Here is a 22599-nt window from a genome sequence, read left to right on the forward strand (position 1 = left end):
AGTAGAAGTTGTCATTGAAAATTTGATATTAAAATTCACTTTTCACCATAGAGTTAGGCAACACGCATAACGCCTTGAAGGAAAGCGAGTACTTCAGGATCTAGGTGTACCATTTTATTACCGGTGACTGTACATGTTTTCTCTTTAATAGACTCCATTCTTACAGTGTACAGAGAATAGTTTAGGAAATGTTTATTATTTATATATATATATATATATATATATATATATATATATATATATATATATATATATATATGGGACAGTATTTATGCTAAGACTATATATATATACACACACCTAGCCTTACCATAAATACTGTCCCAAAGTTTTAAGTAAATTGACACAAAATGCTGAGAGATATTGTAATATCCTAATATATTACTGAAATAGATGCATGACAAATCAAAATCACAAATCATTATTCAAAATGGCCACGCTTAGCACGCATCAATTGAATTACGCAACACATCGACTGGAAAATGAGCAACTGCCTTCAGAAAAGACCGACCGCTTTAAACTTTCAATATTGGGATGTCTCTTCTTACAAGCCATCTCCTGAAGCTTTGACCACAATTTGTAGTCCAAAGGGTATAGGTCCGGACTTGCAGAAGGCCAATCCGAAGTGGAAATTAAGTCTGGTACATTTGCCTCTAGCCACTGCTGTGTTGTTCGGGCCCCATATGTTTGGGCTGAATCCTGCTGGAAGCTCCAGTTCTGACCATGGAAGAGAGTGTTGTTGACATTCTTGACTAGTCTCTCAAACACTGTCTGCTGGTACACTTTGGCTGATGTTTTTACCCCTTTTTCACAGAAATGGAGCGTGCCCTCATAACAAATGTTCCAGACTTCATTTCCACTTCAGATTGGCCTTCTTCAAGTCCGGACCTATACCCTTTGGACTACAAATTGTGGTCAAAGCTTCAGGAGATGGCTTGTAAGAAGAGACATCCCAATATTGAAAGTTTAAAGCGGTCGGTCTCTTCTGAAGGCAGTTCTCATTTTCCAGTCGATGTGTTGCGTAATTCAATTGATGCGTGGCCACAAAGACTTACGGAATGTGTGCGTGCTAAGGGCGGCCATTATGAATATTGATTTGTGGTTTTGATTTGTCATGCATCCATTTCAGTAATGTTATTAGGATATTAAAATATCTCTCAGCATTTTGTGTCAATTTACTTAAAACTTTGGGACAGTATTTATGGTAAGACTAGGTGTGCGTATATATATATATATATATATATATATATATATATATATATATATATATATATATATATATATATACAGGGTGTCTCATAAGTAATAGCGCAAACTGACACAGGTGAAAGTACACGATAATAGAAGCAAGAAAAGTCTCGGTAAACATGGGTCTACAAACGAGCAGTTTTCGAGATAATCGAGAATTTGTGATTACAAGCCGCCACTGACTTCATTGTTTGTAAACGTCGTCCTAGTTGTAAAATGCTAATAATGTGTGCGAATGTGTGGTTACAAGCCCCCTTGCGCGGTCCGAGGTTTGCTCTTTGTTTACAAAACAACAATTCCGAAAGGTGGCGTTGTAATCAAACAGGATGACCTTTACAAACAATCAATCATTCGCGATTATCTCGAAAACTGCTGATTTGCAGACCCATGTTTACCGAGACTTTTTTTGCCTCTATTATCGTGCACTTTCACCTGTGTCAGTTTGCGCTATTACTTATGAGACACCCTGTATATATATATATATATATATATATATATATATATATATATATATATATATATTAATCAAGAGCATTCAAAGGTGGTTCCCCGTAGAGCTACACCAAGGCAAAAATCCTCTTTCAGATCACGTAGAACTGTACTTTCGCTTGCGGATATTATCATTCCCCGTAGAAGAAGACGGGAGAGAAAAATATTTAAATATTTCAAGAGATGAATTGGATTCGCTCTTTCTGTTTCAATAGAAATAAAAACCACCGTCGGCGTGCGTAATGAAAGCTGGAAAGTGGCGGGAAATAAATCTTGGGCAGAACTTCATTTCACGGGTTTCCGCAATCCAGGAAAAATTGGCGTCTGGGAAAGAGTGGATGGAAATGTTAACACTGTGGTGGTCGCGGAGGCACACCAGCGAGAGGAGGGGGGAAGGCGAAAGGGTGCGAAATATACGCTCAACCTGACTGACGAGGAATGACAGCTACAAAGCACGTTTTGACGCTGGGGATTTCCAGCTGGAAGCGAAAAAAAATGTCAGACTTAATTTACTTCAATTTTTAATTCGCGGAAATACCCGCACTGACTGCAGTTTGAACAGCTACGAGTTGTATTTTTGGACATTTTTTTTAAAATTTGCTCTCTTTCGTGCCCGATTCATATCGTCCATGGATTATTTGGTAGTGTTATTTTTCGAAGGTAACTTAATTAAGCTTTCTTTACACGGCCCTACCAACAGCACAGCAGTACAGGTCGTCGTCATCATAGGTGGTTGCGCACAAAGGTACAAGCAAAAGTTATTGGTAGCTTCAAAATTCAATGCGAGGCAAAACGTTAGAAAAGTTTAAGGATTCATGTTGTTTAGGGTGACCATACGTCACATTTTGACCGGGACAGTTCCGTTTTCGAGGCGTGTACCGGCCGTCCCGTTCGTTTTATTTAAAAAGCGCTATTTGTCCCGTTTTATAACAGTCTAAAAGTTAATGTGAAACCCAATTCTAAATTTGGGAGATATTTCAACTAAGAAAGTGATGCATTGCAACACCGCACCGTGGCAATACAGCTGACTGTTTTTTTTAAGCACTTCATAACAATCAAAATGTTCTGTTCATTGTCGTCGATCGGCCGCAAGCCTCAACCAAACAAGGAAGGAATCATTATCGTCGAGTAGTTTGCATTGTGAAGTTAGCTCGCACCGCGGCTGGTTTTGTTTGATGCGTGTTCCGTGAGAATGAGCATGTCCAAGAAGTGATCGTGCAGTTTCAATTCGGACCTGCAAGAAGAATTCAAATTTCTTCGTTTAGACTCAAACTCGAAAGATAATTCTCGTGTTGCGTGTCAGATATGTGGTGTACGTTTTTCAGTCTCTCACGGCGAAAGAAGTGACATTAACCAACACGTCGTTTCAAAGAAACACAAAGAGGCTGAAAAAGCAAAATGTAGCAGCTCTAGTGTTGCGTCACTCTTTGAAAAGTGCAAGACGAGAAAGTTTCCGCTACTGAAGGAGTTTTTGCGTATCATAGTGTGAAACACGGACATAGCTTTCGATCGAAGCTTTACGAAACGAAATATTCCGTTGCTCGCACGAAGAGTGAAGCGATTGTGTGTAACGTGTTGGCAGCGTTATCTTTGGAGGATGTGAGGTATAATTTGGCGTCTTGCTCGAGTGTTACGCTAAGTATTGATGCTTTTAACAAGAAATCTGAGAAACTGTTCCTATGTTAGTAAGATATTTCCTTCCTGCGACTGGTATTCACACAAAAATTCTTGAATTTGCATCACTGAAGGGTGAATGTTCTGAACTGCAATGCTCGCTGTTGACGAAGGTAATTGAAACATATAATTTGCAAGATAAAGTTTGTGCCGATAACACTAATACAAACTTCGGCGGTGTAAATAGGCGTGGAAAAAACAATGTGTGGCAAAGGTTTCAGTCTCAAATCGGCAAATAACTAATTGGTAGGTTGTGGCGCACATATCGTTCACAATTGTTTGCAAACCGCCGTGACTGTCTTCCTTACGATATTGAAAGTTTTGCTGTGAAATTGTACAAATATTTTCATGTGTACACAGTTCGTGTAGAACAACGTAAAGATTTTTGCAGTTATGCTGGTGTGGAATATGCAAAACTTCTGGAACATGGAAATATCCGTTTCTTGACATTAGGACCAGCACTGAAAAGAATCTTATTTTGCAGGAGTGCGTTCCTACTTTCTTTCGCAATTTTGTGACCCTACTTTTGAACTGTATCTAATGTTTGTGATTGATCAATGACAGACGTCTGAAGAGACAATACTTATGATAGAGAGGGGTGACATATCAGCCACAGAGTCTTCATGCCACATTTCTTTATTAAAGAAAAAACTGATGGGAAGACAAGAAGAAAGATTTGTCACTACTCGGGTTAGAACTCTTTAGAAGATTCTGGTGATATTAGAAGTGAAGAATATCTAGCCACTGTTGATATTTTTTTACAAAACCTGCTTGGAATACCATGAAAAATGGGAAACTAGTTACGGTGGGGCGGAGAACTTTCAGTGGGTTCTGCTGCAGAGTACACCTAGTTGGCGTGATATCCAAAACAGTATGTCAACAATTCCTGAGAAATTAGTAAATGTTCATGCTACTTTAGGAGAAAAAACAAAAATGTTTGATCAGTGGCAGTGTGCGAGAGAAATCATAATAACACTCCAAAAGAACTGGGAAGAAAATGTTTGTATTCCGGATAAATGGGTACAGGTGTTTAGTAAGTTGGAAGCAAACCACATAAAGTATAGCGTCCTATTAAAAGCTGTGGAAATGGTGTTGTGTTTGCCCGGAACATCCACCCCCGTTGAGCGTGTTCTTTCAATCGTGAACAATATGTGGACTGATGAAAAATCGTCCTTGCATGTATCAACAATGAAGTATCTCTTGCTGGTGCGAGTAAATTTGACCGAGAGTTGCGGGGCGTTTTATGAACGATTACTGAAGAACAAAGCTGTTCTGAACAAGATTGGTTCTTCAGATAAATACTTTTGGCAGTCTTCACCTTCAACTTCTGTGTGATATTTATATGAAAGGTTGATCCGAAGGGACCAGGGATGTCTATATGTAAGTAGCCTAACAATTATTATAAAAAAATTATAAATACAGTTTTTCAACATGAGATCATATTTTATTTATTGTTTGTGATGTGATCAATGTATTCATATAATCCATAATTAATATAATTAATACGTCAATAATGACAATAATTTAATAATTAGACGTAACGTACATTTCAGAAATCGGGGGTGTTGGCGGGTTAAACTGAGCTCCTTGGGATGTCCCGTTTTGGGAGCAAAATATTATGGTCACCCTATGTTGTTTCTTTAATTAATTTCAGCCAAACACCCACATCTATTCTTATAGCATGATAATTAAAAAAAAACAGGAAGAATCTTCATAACGAGCTACAGAGTTGTAACGTTCATTTTCTTCTTATCTAGAGTAATTGTTATCTTCGATTCAGAATTAATTGTATCACAGTTACTATTGCTCATATCAAGAAATAATTTAGTTACACTTACTATAGTACTTTTATTTTCAGAAATCATAGGCGTGGAGACAAGTTCAGGAGAATGCCATATAGTATTGACAGGAAATCGGTTAGAAGAATTTATGAGTTTGGGAAAGTAAAATAATTCTCTCGCTAGGAAAACCAAACAATTCCTCAATAACAGGATTTTGACGGTACACTTCCTTAGTCGTACGTATTCCGAAATGTCATTTGAGACTGTTTAGATGAACTCGTTCGTCAGTATTCACGGAAAATAAACCCGCCCTGTACCACTGAGTATATGTTTGTGGCACACGCGGTCACTCTACACCGAGTCAAAACCTACCTGCCGGTTGATCTCAAGGTCATGGGACAGTCCATTTAGTTGAGGGGTGTGATGCTTCTGTTGCGATAAACGTAAGCTTTGCCCAAGTAAATATTCATGTGGAACCATACAAGAGGAATATTTGCAAAACTAGCTAGAGAATCAATCACCTCTGTATAAAGAATAGTTAAGAACTGCAAAAGATACTAGAAGGAAAATACATAGAAGATTGTTCATTGATTTGATTGATTTGTTATTTTAAGTCCACTTTATGCACAGTAAGGCTAATCGGGACTGGACCTACAGTTTAAAGTGGGATCCGAACCACTTGAGCCTCCACCGGGTATCGAACCCGGGACCCCTTGATTACAAGGCAACAACGCTACCACTGCGCCATCGGGGAGGCCTCAATACATAGAAGAGTTTGTGCAGATAACAGTGAAGATGGGAGTGGGTTAACTGACCACGCGCCGCACAATGGAAGCCTCTACGAATGGTGTGCCTCAGCTGCATGGTGTTTAGTAGAAATCAAGACAAAAAGCCTGGTTATTGTATGTGAAATGCAAGACAATAAACGAAGAAGCAGGAACAGCCATGGAAACAGTAAGAATCGAGGAAATGTATAGACGCAAAATGTGGAAGATTTAAAGACTGTGGACAAAGAAATGTACAGGCATATCATGAGAGTGAAACCGAGCATTACCTAGGGCTTTAGTTATAGCAGATGATCAACGGTAGTTGTACAGAAAATTCTGAACGTACGTTCAGGAAAATGGCGTTTAATGTAGTTACTTGGCATACTAACTCAACAAGTAACGGCAAATTCCATCTGCATAGTTTTGCTTAAATTTTAATCTAACAAGCTTCTTAATAGTTGCCGAGAATTTCCACCTTGAACTTATATTGAGGCACGAGCAAGTTTCATCACGATGGGCGACACCTATCTACAAGCTGTACAACGTAGGGAAACGTTATTGAAGAACTCCTGGGACACATGCATGCTCATTTTTTCACTGTAGACATTGCATACATGTCATTGAACATGTAGATGCGTTACTCGGTTCGGTAGTTACTGGCCTGCCTTCTGTTGGCAGATTGTGGAACTAGAATGACCTTGGCACAATTATCTGCAATTGTGCGTCATTATAGGATCAACCTGTACAATGTAGGCAGACACGGTATATACATAAGTGTAGTTTTTATTTGGATTCTCTGATTTAACTATCTTCAAACGATAAATATTTACTGAGAAAATACCCACGCCGATCAGAAATAAACGCACGAATTCAATCTGGTTTCCGTGAGGAAACGCACAACTCATAAAACGCACATTTCCTTTCGTGCTTTTTTTTTATCTTGTTTACTTCTGCGAACGGGAGGAAATTTCAAAAGCGTGCCGAAACAAACGTAACTACAAACATTTTATACGCCAGATCGTCAATTTGCTGGAAAAGCAATAGCGCCTCGTTACAGAAACCGGATACAGATCTGCATGCAGATTTACGAAGCGTAGATTTCGCCAGATGTCGTTGGTAGCACAGAGTGTGTCCATGTCTGTTTTTGTTTGAGAGGGGAGAAACGGGAAATGTTTAAGCATCAAAGAAAAATTTCCATGATTTTTCGGAAGTAAAGAGCAAGCATTGGATTGGCTACACGAAGAGCAAGTGTTGTGATTCGACAATCTATTTATACCATTACGAGTAAACATAGCTCCGGTTTCTGTTGAATTAGAAAGTTCGATGCGCCATTATTCGTTGAGTATTTAATATGGTTGAAATTATCTTCTCTTGTAATAAAAGCATACTCGCATCCTCTGTTCCCTTCACATGTTTCCATACGTTTGAACATCAAGCAGCAAGAGTATTTGTACTTTTTGTTTTTTACATTGCTTTTTTTACCTTCCTGGAAGAGCCAGGCAGAGGTAACCAGGGCCCCCACAAAACCCAACAAGTACGTTTGTAATGTGTTCTGCTATAGAGTACTGTTTCTGCAGAAGTCATTACTTTTGAGAGTCGATATCTGTTAGCTTAACATTTTTTCTTATTATTGCAACTTCAACTAAAAAATCTCTTTTATTCAACGTTGTTCATAAGTACAGCCCGGAAGTTCAGGCATTTATTTTCGTTAAAATAGGCAGGCAAAAAGGCATTTATAATGTGGAAAATAGGCACTAAAAATGAAAAAAAGGCAAAATGAACCGAAGAAAGGCACATTTGGAAGTCGCTTACTTTTATCTATAATTTCTGGCAACATGTTAAAATCTACATTGGGAAGAGCATTTCAATTTTCTCCGTCTTGATTGCACATAACTACAAGGTGTTTTTTAAGATCTCAACATTCGTTGATAGTCGTCTGTCAGAGAGAATGTTTTTCATAATAGAAAATGATCTTTCTACTTCGACAGAAGTTATTGGAGTATACATAAAACAAGCTAATGTAGCTGGACTCATTTCAGTAACAGCATTTTCACCTTTTAGAATATCACAATTTTTTTTCAATTGTTTCAAGTCCTCATTTGCACTCACTACCAGTTTGCACTTTTCCGCAACAGCTGACCCCTTTTCTCCTGGCACATCCATCATATGCTGCATAGATTCCTCGTAGATTTTCATATACGCCATAATTGTAATTGTCTCTGGCAATGCACCATAATGTGCAAAAATAAACTTGAATAGCACAGGAGTTTTTTCACTTCACGAATTGAAGCCGCTTCATTTTCTGGAAGAGCATCGATCACTTCACTGATTTTTTCAAGGTTGTTAGCATAATATATAGCTGCTGATATCCAGGTTCCCCATCTGGTCAAGACTGGTTGCGGAGGTAAACTAAGCTAAGATGAAACTTCCTTATTTCGGGTTCGAGAGGGAGATTTCAGAAATATCCTCTTTGTGTTCGAAATCAACCTCTCCACTTCAGCAGTCAATCATGCACAAGGAAATGTTAACCGAAAGGCAATATCCTAACTCAGCATGAAATACATTTTTCTCACACTTTTCTCTTTCAGCAATATTGAAACATGCATGAGTTCAATATTACTTAAATAAGGCGAAAATTATTCACATAATAAACGGAAGAAAAATAAATGTCAACGACGTTTTTTGGGAGAAAAATAATTTATATACACATTTTTTTTTAAAAAAAATGGTCAAATTTCATTGAAAAAGGCAAAAAAAAGGCATTATAATTAAAAATAGGCAGTGGGGTCCCAAATAGGCAAAATGAAAAGGCTTCCAAAACATTCGAAACAACATAAGAAACGTATATCCGGAAAAATTTTATCAATATATGCAGTAGATAAAAAGAGGCATTTTGCCAAACTTCCGGGCTCTATTCATAAGGAAATATTTTCTCCTCTATTAATTAAATATCTTGGTTACGTCGCCAATGATTTGTCATGTGGGTTCGATGGTCAGTACTTGGGCACATGTTGCCTGTATTTACGGATCGAATTCTGAACTCCTGGTATTGCTAACCAAGATTTTATGCCACTAAAATGTCCCTTTTATCAACTCCCCATAAAATCACTACTTCCAAACCCATTAAGTGCTGCACATGCTCTATATTGGTCGAAAAAAAACCTGCAAATTATGACCCTGTGATACTTTTTTAACCCGTTGCTCCCTCGAAATTACCATTTTAGAAAGAAAATCTCCGACTTTAGCCGTTAATTGATTTCTAGACTTTTCCGTATGGAATGAACAAGCATCATAAAGTATTGAGAAAAAAATCAATAGAAGAGGCTTCCTAATTCAGAAAATTCGGTGTTGATATCCGGGGTTGCAAGGGGACAGTCACTGATCGGACAAGGTGCCAAAACTGGCGGGGGCAAATACCCTATATTTCACTTTGTAGATAAGATTTAGCATAGTGCGGGGGCAAAAGTGACGAAAAGTGGGGTCAACTGCCCCCTCACCCCCCTAATCGCCACCAATGTCAAAACAATGAATGTACAAATGTTGACCTTTTTCGCTTGGTGAAGTTTCTGACTACTTTTTGTTGATAGATATTGTCTACTCTTACGGCGGACGCTCTACATGCTGGCAAGGGAAGTGGGGAGCAGAGAATACGCCGCAGACAACAGCAGTGGTGCCGAGAGATACGACGTGGCGGGATAAAGTCCTACCCGCACGTCGTTCTACAGGCTGCTGCGTTTCTTATCGCGCTGGACTGGTCGCTTCCCCGCTCCCCTTGCCAGCATGTAGAACGCCCGCCGTAAGACTGGACAAGATCTAAAACTTATATGATCTAATAAAGAACCATAAGTAGGTTCATATTTTACCGTTGACGACATTTATCCAAATGCAAAACCTGTTTTTCCTGGACTTTTGAGATAAAGCATTTTAATATTCAAAGTAAGACTTAGCACATTCGTCTGGCATTAGTGGGTGCTACGATATCGAACAGACTTTTACATCTGAGTAGACCCTCGCATATAGCATCTTCAAGTTTTGGACAGGGGTGCATTTTGAATGAATGAGGTGTGGAAAAGCGAGTGATGAATACGAGAGAGGAAACTTCTTCATCTCTGGAATAAGTTAAAAGTCAATGACAAACTGTTCGCGAGCCACATTTTGCGGCGGCCAGGTTAAAAATAAGTTTTGAGGAATGCGATGCAGTAGATATGAGAGATGGACGAGCAAAAGAGAGAAGACGAGAGAAAAAAATTAACCGGCCTAATTCGGAACCTTCGATTGAGGCAGGGTTGCCAGTGAACGGTAATTGCGAATTCCTTAACCGCGGGACCATCTGGCCGGAGGGGGGGAGGTGAAGTTCCTATTCGGATTACGACCGACGGCACACCTGTTGAGCGGAGACGGGGGACGGGAAGGGAGGGGGGTGCCAGGAGAACGCTTTGGCAAATTTAGCATCGCTCGGGTTTGGCAGGCGCCTCGATGCTGACTTTAGCTAAACGATCCCCCCAACATGCAAGGTTGCCAACTCCTCCCTGAAACGGACGTAGACCGTCTCGTTCGTCTACAGTTGAGGTGACAGGATACGAGTTTCTGTTTGAAGTACACTTTATGCACAGATAGGCTGATCGGAACTGGGAATGCAGTTTAAAGCAGGATCCGAAAAAAGCAACTCTAATCGAAACACATACAATTGAAATAATAAAATAAACAATTCTAAAAAATAAATCCACTGCTTGCCTCCACCGCAGGGGTGTCCACAGAGGGTATTCATGAAGCGCCTGCGTCATGGGAATTGTTTGGTGGACAAAATTTTATACCATCGTATATCTTCACACAATCGTTTCTTTGATTGACCTGTTAATAATTTTTAGTTATGGTTATTATCAGGGATCGGAACAGGCCCGTAGATAGAATTGATCTCCAGGGGGGGGGGGGGGCTTTGTAAACCAAGTCCGTTTTCAAAAGTTTAACAATGTTAAATGAAGGTAAATTATTTGTGTGGGGGGTGTCATTAAATTAATATAAAACTTAGGAATATCACACAAATAGTATATTTTTCTATAGTCATCTTCTAAAACATCTCTTGAAGTGTTAATTGCTATTGACATCATTCCTCACTACACACTACTTTTGATGATACAGATATTTATATCATACAAGAAAATGCACGATATTCAATCATAGTGCCTACCGTACATTCCACCTCCAACTGAAGGAATGAAACTTCCCTTCGTTACAAAACTTAGAAACTGTTGACCTTTGATGCAGATATGGAAGGAATGTGGATGATGACGTCAAAGTCACAGATTTCTGTCTAAACGGGAGACCGCAACAGGGGCAGCAAAGGTGCGGATAAAGAAGCTCATCTGTGAAATAACATTCTATAGCCAACTCTTCTAAATACTTGCCGCTACTTCGACTTCAGCTCATAAACACGATGAAGTTTATATTCTGTGAATTTATCCTTCACCAAGTTGTGAGCAAAATAATATCTGCTGTCTAGATTTTCACTCTTCACTGCAAACAAATTATACAAAATAGTTTTTCCTAATGTCAAGGGGGAGCTCAGCCTGGCTACGGCCCTGCTATGCAAGAACTTTCTAAACTCTATACAACCTACTAAATACAGGTTGTCTACAAATGATTGAAGCAGTTTCACAATATTACTGTACGTGTATTATTGAACATATTGTGAAGTAACTTTACAGTTTTGTAGAGAAACTCAACAAGTTTTGTGACACAAGTGTTCGATATGGCCCCTCTTCGCGATTCTGCAGACATAAACTTTATAATCAAGTTTATCTCAATCGCGATGAAGCATTAGATTACTCGGTAATGGAGGCACAAACACTAGATCCTTCACATAACCCCACACACAAAAAAGTCACCATGAGGCAATGGCGGCAGTTGTTGATCATCATTTTCACAACGACCGACCCATATCGGTTTGAAAATCTGGTGGTTAAGATTTTGTGGACATCGCTATCGAACTGGGGCGGAGCACCATCCGACTGGTGGATAAAGTTCTCTACAACTGTGGCATGAGCCAATTTCCTAACATGGCAAGATACCCGTATTCTGTCATGGTTGTTCGATGAAGAAGAAGGGGCCGTAAACTCTAAATTTTGCGATTGAACAAAAAGCATTGTGTTCCGGAAAGTCAAGAATATGCCTAACGGCATCACGGCTAACAGAAAACTCCCACAACTTGTAATGTGTCTCGAAACTTGTTGAGTTTCTCTACAAAACTGCAAAGTTACTTCGTGATACATTCAATAATACATGTACAGTAACATCATGAAACCGCTATCAATGATTTGTAGACACCCTGTACTTTCCGCTCTTAGACTTCAGTTCATAAACAAGATGAAGGAATGTGATAGCTGATCTTTGTTCTGTGAATTTGTCCTTTCATCAAGTTATGACCACATAATATCCGCTGTCTACATTTTCACTTGTCACTACAAACAAATTATACAATAGTTTTACGTAATGACCAGGTGCTAATGACAATGCCAGGGGGGCTGACCCCCCGGCCCCTGCCTGGCTACGGGCCTGGCTCGGAAGTTGAGAAAAAATCCTTTTTCTTCCTAGTGTCCGAATACGACGCCCAATATAATATATGTTCATTTTGGGTTATTGTAGGCCAGAAAAAGGTGGATTTGATTTATCTTTTTTTTTTTGCCTTTTTCGGCGTTTTTTGACTTATTGGTCCTTTTTTAGTCTTTCTAGGTCTTAACGGCTTTTTATTGCAACTTCACCTAATTTCCACTACGTTTTTACTGCCCATTCTCAATTCGAATCATCATCAGTTCATCACCTCTTCAACGTCATTTCTGTAGTAAAGAAATAATAAAAAATATATATCTATTTGAAACATTTTTGGACGACTGAAGCAGGTACGGTACAAGGTTCTTTAGCCGTAATTTGTCTGGAAGGTCGCGCTGTAAGTAGCAACTTTCTCTTGTTTTGAAGCTTTCAGCACGGTGTATACGACCAGACAGCACGCGCCTGCAAAGATCTCAATTCAGATAAGGAGGTGCCGCGCATATTCATTAAATAGGTAATTAAAACTGAAGTTATTAATTAATTTGGATCACGTTTGTACGTCCTTTTTTCAGTATTTAGGTCCTTTTTTTGACATTTTTAGGTCTTTTTTTGGCAATTTATAGGTCTTCAACTTCTACCTACGTGTGGCTGATTGCCGCAATGAGGTTGAAATGAAGCACCACCTCTTATGCCTTTGGGATGGGTTTGGAAGGAGGGGACATGCTGTTCACATAAGTTTCTTTTCTTTCTTTTTTTAATGAGTTTTAATATAAGGTTAGTCAAGCGGGCAAACTGTTAAGAATAAGGTTCAGTACACTAACAATGATAGTGAGCCTGAGCAGTTTTGTACTTTTTATGTTAGCAAACATGAAAGTGAACCTAAGCACCTAAAGTAAACATATATTGCTTAAAATGTCTGTACTATATTGTTTTGCAAATTTTTGACCAAGGCGAGGACGTTAACGCTACGTCATCGGGGATACCCAGACAGGGTACTTGCTAAAGTTTTTGACGTGGAGTGTGGCTTAGCAACGAGCTAATATTCTAAATTCTCCAAGCAAGATCAGGATAATTTCAGCGTGGATTAAATTAACTGTTGTCTAGATGCTTCCACGACCCTTAACAGCCTATTTCTTTTGAATTTTAGGAGGGCAGCCAAGTAGGCCTACTCCCTATGGCATTACCGAAAAACAGTCTTGGGTTATAATGGATATTATCATACGATGAAATTGGTTCCCCAACGAAGCAGCTGTCAGAAACGGCTTTGAGGAGTTTCTTCAGTCTAGAACGTCGAACTTCTACGAAAGTGGCATTAATGCACTAATCGCACGGCCATATAAATAGATGACTGGACAGAATTGCGCTGGTGCCACATATGGGAACAGCAAAGCGAGAGCGGGACAAGAGTCGCTGGTTCCCGCACACTGTGTGGAAACGTCAACCGGGGTGCGTTGCCTATACTGCAGAAGGTTTAACCTGGCACAGTTCGCGCCAAACCGTAGATTTCCTTCTGCTAGCCGACTTTCACGGGCGTCACGTGAGTTTCCTCTGCCTACCAGGAGTCGCCGCTGCCTTCGCGTGTCCTTTGTTGCCACATTGTCAAGGACGTGAATGTTCTGGTGGCGGAGACATCTGAGCTTGCACCCGCAAATGACCGCTCGCTGTCCGGCCTGTCGCCATGTTTGCTCGCTTGCGCCGAAATCAGTGGCAACAACGTCCTGCAGACGACAAAGAAAGTTTTGGCGGGAGCCATACCAGGTTAAACCTTTTGCAGTATAGTTCGAGCGTCAGCCCAACTACTCTCCGGGGCACTTTTGTGTCATCCCTGACCTTTCGAGCAAATACTGTCAGTTTTTATCACATGGATTACAAAGATCAACTCAACAACCAAATATTTCATTCTCTTAAACGTCGGAACACACGGGGTTGTGCTCCGAAATGGTAACAGGGCTACTTCTGCCATCCGCCTAATTTCATGGCGATGCATTTAGTATCTCGTTGGGAGAAGTGCATAACATCGAATGGTGTATTTTTAGATATGGAAGTTCCTTTCTACCGAGTTACTGTTGTGCGAAGTTTCACTACCAAATCTAACATTCCATGTGCAACAAAGTAATATTACAAACGATATACAAAAATGCATAAACTGTAAACCCGATATGGCAAAGGCGAAATAGTGTATGAATCTATGCGTTTCTGGTGCATCAAAGAGATTTCATGCATTTAGTTTTCTTCTTCTTTGTGCTCTAAAAATAGGTATTCAAGGATAGTCTGTGCATTGAGTATTACTGGTTCCGTTAACACAGCTCCAACAATGCTTCGGCGCACACTTTGGTTCTGTCCGAAAGGTACAAAGTACAGACTTGAAGTATGGTCTTGACGGAAGTCACGCCACCTGGTACAGTTCGAAAGCGCCAAGAACAGAAGCACGCAAGTGCACAGCTCGCAGCACAGATGGTTTCTGACTAGGTCACGTGACTTTCGCACTCGTTGTTCGTTTGTTTAAAATCACGGAGGTAGAAAGACAGCAACACAGATTTAAATATGCGTTATGGGCAGCACGTTGTTGGTTAAAGTTCTTCTAATGTGTGGAAATGTATGTATAAGACCATTTAAAAATGCTATGTGATTTCTATGGTGAAAAACACGTGTTTAAAACGCGGTGTAAACACCGAGTACTTAGTTTTATCTACTGATCGTATTTGGCGCTGCAGTCGAACGAAGTGCAATTCGAAAGACAACACTTCCAGTCCATGACTTGAAGACCGCATTGCAAGACCATTCTCGGAGGATGCTCGCTTGAAGTATGGTCTTGCACCTTTCGAACATGGCCTTTATTCTCTGTTAACATGTAACATACGCACCCGTTGCACATGAATACACACAACGAGAGGGCGCTACGCCCTAGGAGCACAGTAATGTCCACGTCTGCTGTGTCCCATCCGGTGCGGAGCTTATAATTAGGCGACGTGACTTTCAAATCGGGCGCTAATGACCCCGTAATCTAAGCGCTCGCGTGACAAATATCCCGCCCCAAACGGGAGACAAATTCTTTCCCGAAAACTTCCGATAACTATTAAATCAAAGTGGGACGCTTAAAGGGCGCCCTTCTTTGTGCAAGCGTAGATTACAGGGGAGCTGCGGTGTTCATACATATTCAATGTCCATACTTAACATGGTTCTTTCCGAGGCCACACACATGTTAGGGTAAGCAAGTCAATAAATTCCAGCACACATGGGTCATTCCTTTGCATTGCACACCAAGCTTTCTTCAAAAGAAAATAACGATTTTATTTTGGAAAGTAAATTTATATGCCTGTAAAATAATCTGCATTTTTCTTTGCACACACATACTTAAAGAAAAGGTACAGAGATGCCACGAAAAGTGCCACACAAATCCAAAACTTGGTACCACAATTAGTGCAATACCTACCTTAATGTTTGAAGGACTCCCACGTTCGAGCGTAGACACATATTATGTGTAAAATATCCGTCCTGGCAGTTTCAGCCCACAGTCATCTATTTCATTTTCATATATCACTGTATTGGTAAGATAGACTGAACTATTTTAACATGGGGATAATGACTATATTTACGTAAGTTTCATTGATTGAGTTGGTGTTTTAAGTCCGCTCTATGAACAGTAAGGCTAATCGGGACTGGACCTACAGTTTAAAGTGAGATCCGAACCACTATGTGCCTCCACTGGGTACCGAACCCGGGATTCCTTGATTGCAAGGCGACGACGCTATCACTGCGCCATCGGGAAGGCCACTACTGGGCTTCGAGTGTATACCGCACGTTTTGTCGGTTCGAGCGAAGAAGAAGTCGATTCCGTACCGTCGTCGGTGGGAACTATTTAGCGCTCGAGCGAAATCCTCTTCCTGCAGCACTCTAGACTCTATACTTGGCAGGTGCGGATCCACGAGGGGGGGCGATAGGGGCGATTTTCCCACCCAAGTGACCGTATTAGTATTTTGTGGCAAATAATACGATTAATATTATTGGTGACTTTTCTTGGTGTGTTTTCTTCTTCATATTTTCAGGATTCATTAGTAGCAATATGATTTTCGACAATAAATGTTTGTTTCATTGCTTCTATTGATTTGCGTCGCATATTTACGAGTACACCGTTGGTTTTATCGCGATGATGGTATCAATTTGCAAGTAATTAATACTCATATCGTACCTGTGATGTGAACCAAGAACTTCGTGTGCTAGACCTCTCTCTCTCTCTCTCTCTCTCTCTCTCTCTCTCTCTCTCTCTCTCTCTCTCTCTCTCTCTCTCCCCCCGATGAGCAGAAGGATGGGTCTCTTCTTTTGCGAGAGGGAGTGAAAAAGAGGAAGATGGAGAAGATTGAGTTGGTGTTTTAAGTCCATTTTATGCACAGTAAGGTTAATTGGGACTGGACCTACAGTTTAAAGTGGGATCCGAACTAGTATGTGCCTCCACCGGGTATGGAACCCGGGACCCCTTGATTACAAGGCGATGACGTGAATGGGAAAGAGAAGGAAATCCTCATTGTCTCACCTTCTTTCCGTGGTGGAGTGGTCAACGTTCAGTGCTACGAAGGCAAAGGTCCCAGATTCGAACCCTGAGCAAGGCATAATTATGTTTACCCTATCAACCATTTCTATCTTCATTATCATTGCCCAAGAGGTAAAGAAGCGACATCAAAAATCAAAAATATGAAACTTTTGGTCCTGAGGCGTCAAGCAAAGTATAAGTAAAACTGTAAGCTGTGGCTCAATCAGGGGATGGTCCCTAAGAAAGTTCTGAACCCCTATCCATCAACTACATCGTATCAGGGATCTAAACTCTTCACCTGATACAAAACGCATGGTCGCACCGACTGGACACGCCTGTTGAAGCGTCCGGACAACAGCTGCTTGCGGTTGCCATGTTCCATCGCTAGCAGCAAACCGCTGGATGGAGTGACTGACTGGGAACAGAGCGAATCAGACATTAGTCTGCGGTTGTAACATCCGATGAACAATTGCGCCCAACTGCTGACTCAACATTGAACGACGTTTGCGCGTTTCAATGAGAACTTCCTGTAAACGGGAGATCAGGTAGAGGAAACAGGCAATGGCTCATCGCACCAAACTCAAACACCTTCTTACTCAAGCGTGGAATCCTATGGTGCTTGGGTTAGACTTGTTTGGTTTGAATCTCTTAGTATAAATATCCTACATTTAGTCTAACAACGAAAGCATTTAGAATGACACCAGAAGATGAAATACGGCGCTTGACCAAGGTGGTGTTTGGGTTTGGTGCGATAAGTAAGATACAAAAGAAACAAAGCAGCCTCAAAGATCGAAAGAAAACCAATGAAACGACACCGGTGCTTTCGCAAGAAACTAACAGATGGAGCTTGATAAGTTAAGAAAAGCAAGTCTGACATTTTTTAAATTTCCAAGTGATATGAGCACCACCGTTATAATTTCAGCCTGTTCCTATTTGTAGTTGATAAAAACGTATGCTTTGAAAGAGAAACTGTTTCGTCGATGGACTAAATCAGTGACCTCAAAGTTAATTGCCACGAATGTTTACTCTTCTGAGTTCATTTTAGTCATGCGTAAATAATCTGAAATAGAGTTTTGTTTTGGTTAGCAAGTATTTTTTGCAGGATCGTTGAGTTTATTGGTAAAGTGTGTCGGGTGCAATTCTTGCTTCCTAAACTAAAAGCACGCCATGAAATCAGGCGGATGGCAGAAGATTGCGCTGTTGTCACGTGGGAGCACAAACTCGTGTGTTACGAGGTTTAAAAGAATGAAGGACCTCGTTGTGGAGTTGGTCTTTGTAATCTACGTGATAACAAACTGACAGTATTTGCTCGAAAGGTAAGGGATGACACAAATGTGCCCCGGACAGAGGTCTGACACTCAACGCAACGCAACCCGGTTGACGTTGCCACTTAGTGCGCGGGAACAAGCGACTCTTGTCCCGCTCTCGCTTTGCTTTTCCCATATGTGGCAACAGCGCAATTCTAACCAGCCGCCTATTTTCATGGCCGGGCGTTTAGATGGTCGTCGTACTGACCGAAGTTTTTTTTTCTTAATTATTTGCATAGGCATCCTTCCACTCACTGCATTTTCTCCATACTGATCCATGTAGGCATCCTCCACGTTTCTCCAAACTGGGCAAAGTATCCTCCACCATAAGTGGCGAATTCGGGGGCAGAACACTTTCTTTCCCCACCTCCATTTCACGAAGAGGTGCAAATATTATATACAGTATATATAAATGTAAAAAAATATTGTTTATGGCAACCTTGCCCTCCCCAAATTTATTTTAAGTTGCCGGCTCTGTCTGCAGCCAGCCAATCCTTTCCATTTCGAGTAGTCAGAGGCAGATTTTAGGCTTCCTGATGGCGTAGTGGTAACGTCGTCGACTTGTAATAAGGGATCCCTGGTTCGATACCCGCTGGAGGCACATATAGTGGTTCGGGTCCCACTTAAAACTGTAGGTCCAGTCCCTATTAGCCTTACTGTGAATAAAGTGGACATAAAACAACAAATCAATCGATCAATCAGAATAAGATTTTATATCTTGCCCTTCAGTAACAAAAAACTCATATTTTTACCTTTTATTATTTCTATTATTTTACAAACCATAGCTAATTAAGAATGCGTTGTTTTGAAATTCAGACTTGAATCCACTATTTAAATAGAAACTGAATTCGGTTTCCTTCCTTTCCATCAACGTCCATAACTTAGTTGATGAACAGTTTGTTTGTTTTTTCGTACTTTGTTCAAATTGTATTTCCAACCTTCAGACTATAGGACGTTCGATTGTTTGTGTGGGAAAAGAGAGCTGCAACATCTTTTCTGTGGACATCGATTGCTATTTTCTAAGGAAAGAACTGTTTGATGCCAGGACGAATTTGTAAGCATTAGCAATTTGTGGAATGTGGAATGAATGAACAACTTCGCAAGAACATTCATCTTTCACAACCAAATAGTCCTTGATTGCAGACCATCTTGAAGGAGTAGAAATGTTAGTAGTAGCGAAACTAACACGCTCTGTGCCCCCCCCCCCATCCCCCGCAAATTTGAATTGTGCACCCTACTCGATAAAAACGCTTTCCTTTATAAAATTCTAGCTGATTAGCCGGCGTTGCCAGGGTATTTATTTATCCCAATCTTCTATTAGACAGGAAAAATAATACATTTTAACTATAGTGTAAAATGTAACTAAATTCATTTACAGGTATTTAAAAGAATAAAGCTATAGATTTCACACTAATATCGGTCGTTTTCGATTCTTTTTACATGTCACCCCCTTCCCACCCTCTTGGGGTGCCAGGGGTGTCTTACCCACACAGTATTTCTTTCCAGAGTGTAAGTCATATGTGTACCAAGTTTGGTTGAAATTGCTCCAGGCGTTCGAGAGTTATGCCGGAACAAACATACATACATATATACACACATACATCCATTTTCATATATTAGAATATTCATTCAAACCGACATTTGAATTAGGTATATATACAAATATGAAAATGTATACATGCAATTTGAATCAATGTAAAACCTGGTACGAAAGGTTAAGACAACTGGTTTAATATTGAAGTATCTTATTAGGTATTGCATTTGATCAATTTTAGTAATATCTTTGGTTGTACCCAAAATAAGAGGAAATAATGGTGCCTTTAGAACGTGATCTATTATGCCACTCAACACCTGCTTTGAAACTAGTGTGATAAGTTCATTTTCAATAGGAATCTATCATTCTTACCGCCCCCACGTGTTATTTACGCCACTGAATGTTAGGGAAACAGTATTCAGGTAAAGTGCTCTCTATTTCGTAAGTTGTTGGGTATCCTTCGGATAAACCAAAATGTAGAACTTCCAAGTTCAGCAACTATAAAAAAAGAAGGAGAAGAAAGAGGCGCCCAACTCGTCAGTGATTTTTTACAGGCAGCAATACTCTATTGCCTTAACCTTGCCAGTCAAGTCAAACTGAAGTTCTCAGAGAAGCATAAGCAACAAATAAAACAAACATGCACTTCGTTGCGCTCGCAGAGGAGCACAACTCAGGTGGTCCTTCTTCCTTCTCAAACAAGGTGGAAGGGACAAGGTCGGACAGATGCCATGTCTTTCTACTTAGCATTCTGCAAAAGTTGCTAAACGGACTCTGGCCGAGACATTCGAGCCTTGTGGCACGTTGTCTCTACCATTCCAACTGCAATTGTATGCAGAAACTCGTGGGAAATTCCTATCCCATAGACGCTGCTTTTTTTAACTGATAACACGAAAACCGTTCGGCCAGATAAGTGATTGCCTTGTTATTTATTCTCAGCACTGTCGAACGTTGTAACATCGTTGAAAGACAACGACACACACTTAGACTCCGTAACCTCAGGAGTTGTAATGAGGCAGAACCTCGTAAAGGTCCGAGGTGACGCGGGCAACCATGAATGCAAAGCAATAGGGATAACTCTGCACCAAGGTTTGTACGTACAGGTTAACCGTTACGATTGCAAATGCAACGAAAACATGAGTGTTTAACATTGGTGAGAGTGCATGTACACTCTCGTGAATGCTTCCTACTTATCTGAACTTTACAGTGCACTTGCCCCCGAGATATCGACAAAAACTTCATACGTATATCTCAAGTGATGAAATCAGTGTTGTTAACCCTTCAGTACACGGGCGAAATTGTTGTTAGGTGACTGGACGGGTTGTGCCTGTCAGGCACCAAAAAATTTAATTAAAAACATATAAGAACTTTTGTAAATAAAATAGCTATTTGTTTGAACAAATACGTGTATTACTAATTGATACATAATTATGGAAACATGAAAATCATTATTTTTAAGTTCTTTAACACTGTAGTGTTAAAGGTCCAGGAATTTTAAATAAATTCAATTTCGGTCCAGGAAAGAAAATCGGCAAGCGTAAATAGGTTCTGGACCTTAAAGAACACTTTTATCTGTAAAGGATTTTAATTCGGTCCAGGAACTTTCTTACCAGATCAATTTCAATATGGTCCAGGAACTTTTTTTTTTCAGATGAATTTAAATTCGGTCCAGGAACCTTTTTTTCGAGTGAATTAAAATTCGATCCAGGGACCTTTTTTCCGACTAAATTCAAATACGGTCCAGGGACCTTTTTTCCGGCTCAATTTAAATACGCTCCAGGAATCTTTTTTTCAATGAAACAATACGTAAAACTTGGACCGAATTTAAATTGTGCTATACTCCTTTCCCGGATTCTCTGGAGTAAGAGAACGCGAACGCGTTCTGGGCGCTTGTTGAAGGGTGTGCGCCTCGTCCAATGAACGCGCGGAGGGGAGGGGCATCGAGGAGAGGGGGCGACTCGACTGGTACATTCGCGGTCCAGTAGTTCCGTAGTAAACATGTCAGCTCGCAAGTCTAGAGGAACTCTGTATTCAGGAGAGCGCCGCATAGTGTTGAACGTGTTCGAGAACAACTTGTTTGAAAAGTTTAAAACACATGGCTTTGTTTTTCTACAAATGTTTAAAACGTTTAAAACAAAGTGTTTTAAACATGTTTTTCAGACTTGTTTAAAACATATTTTGATACATGATGTTTCATAGTTTGTGGTTATTTGAATGTTTTTTGAAAATGTATGTTTAAATTTGCTTTAATTTTTTTCTGTTATTCGTAGCATCAAAAGACAAATAAACGTGCAATATTATTTGTTATTTGTGTAAAAATAATACACTGGCCATTGTTAAGAATAAAATAAGAAATTGGCAGCAGAAAGCGTTCTGCTTTACGGCCGTTGCACCGCGCAGCACTTCGTTGCTTTCATCCCGCACCCTTCCCCACCTAGTCTGGCCCCTCCCACAAGCTTTCCCTTCTGCGCGTAGCTACTCCAGAGAATCCGGAAAAGTAGTATAGAAAAAAATGTTCCGGTCCTGCAGTGGAACCCAATAGAACATATTAGAATTTATGGGTCGCTGGACCTTTAACAACGCTGGGTGAAATTGTAGCGTGATAACATTGATGAGGAGTGCCACGAGAGACAGCAAATTAAGTGGTTTCTATTTCATGTCAGTGCAACGTGAAAAAGTTCAAAAAGACAAAGAACTGTTCATCAACAAAGTGGTGGATGTTCATGGA

This window comes from Lepisma saccharinum, chromosome 8 (genome assembly GCF_977018435.1).
Source record: "Lepisma saccharinum chromosome 8, izLepSacc3.1, whole genome shotgun sequence".
Taxonomy (NCBI): Eukaryota; Metazoa; Arthropoda; class Insecta; order Zygentoma; family Lepismatidae; genus Lepisma; species Lepisma saccharinum.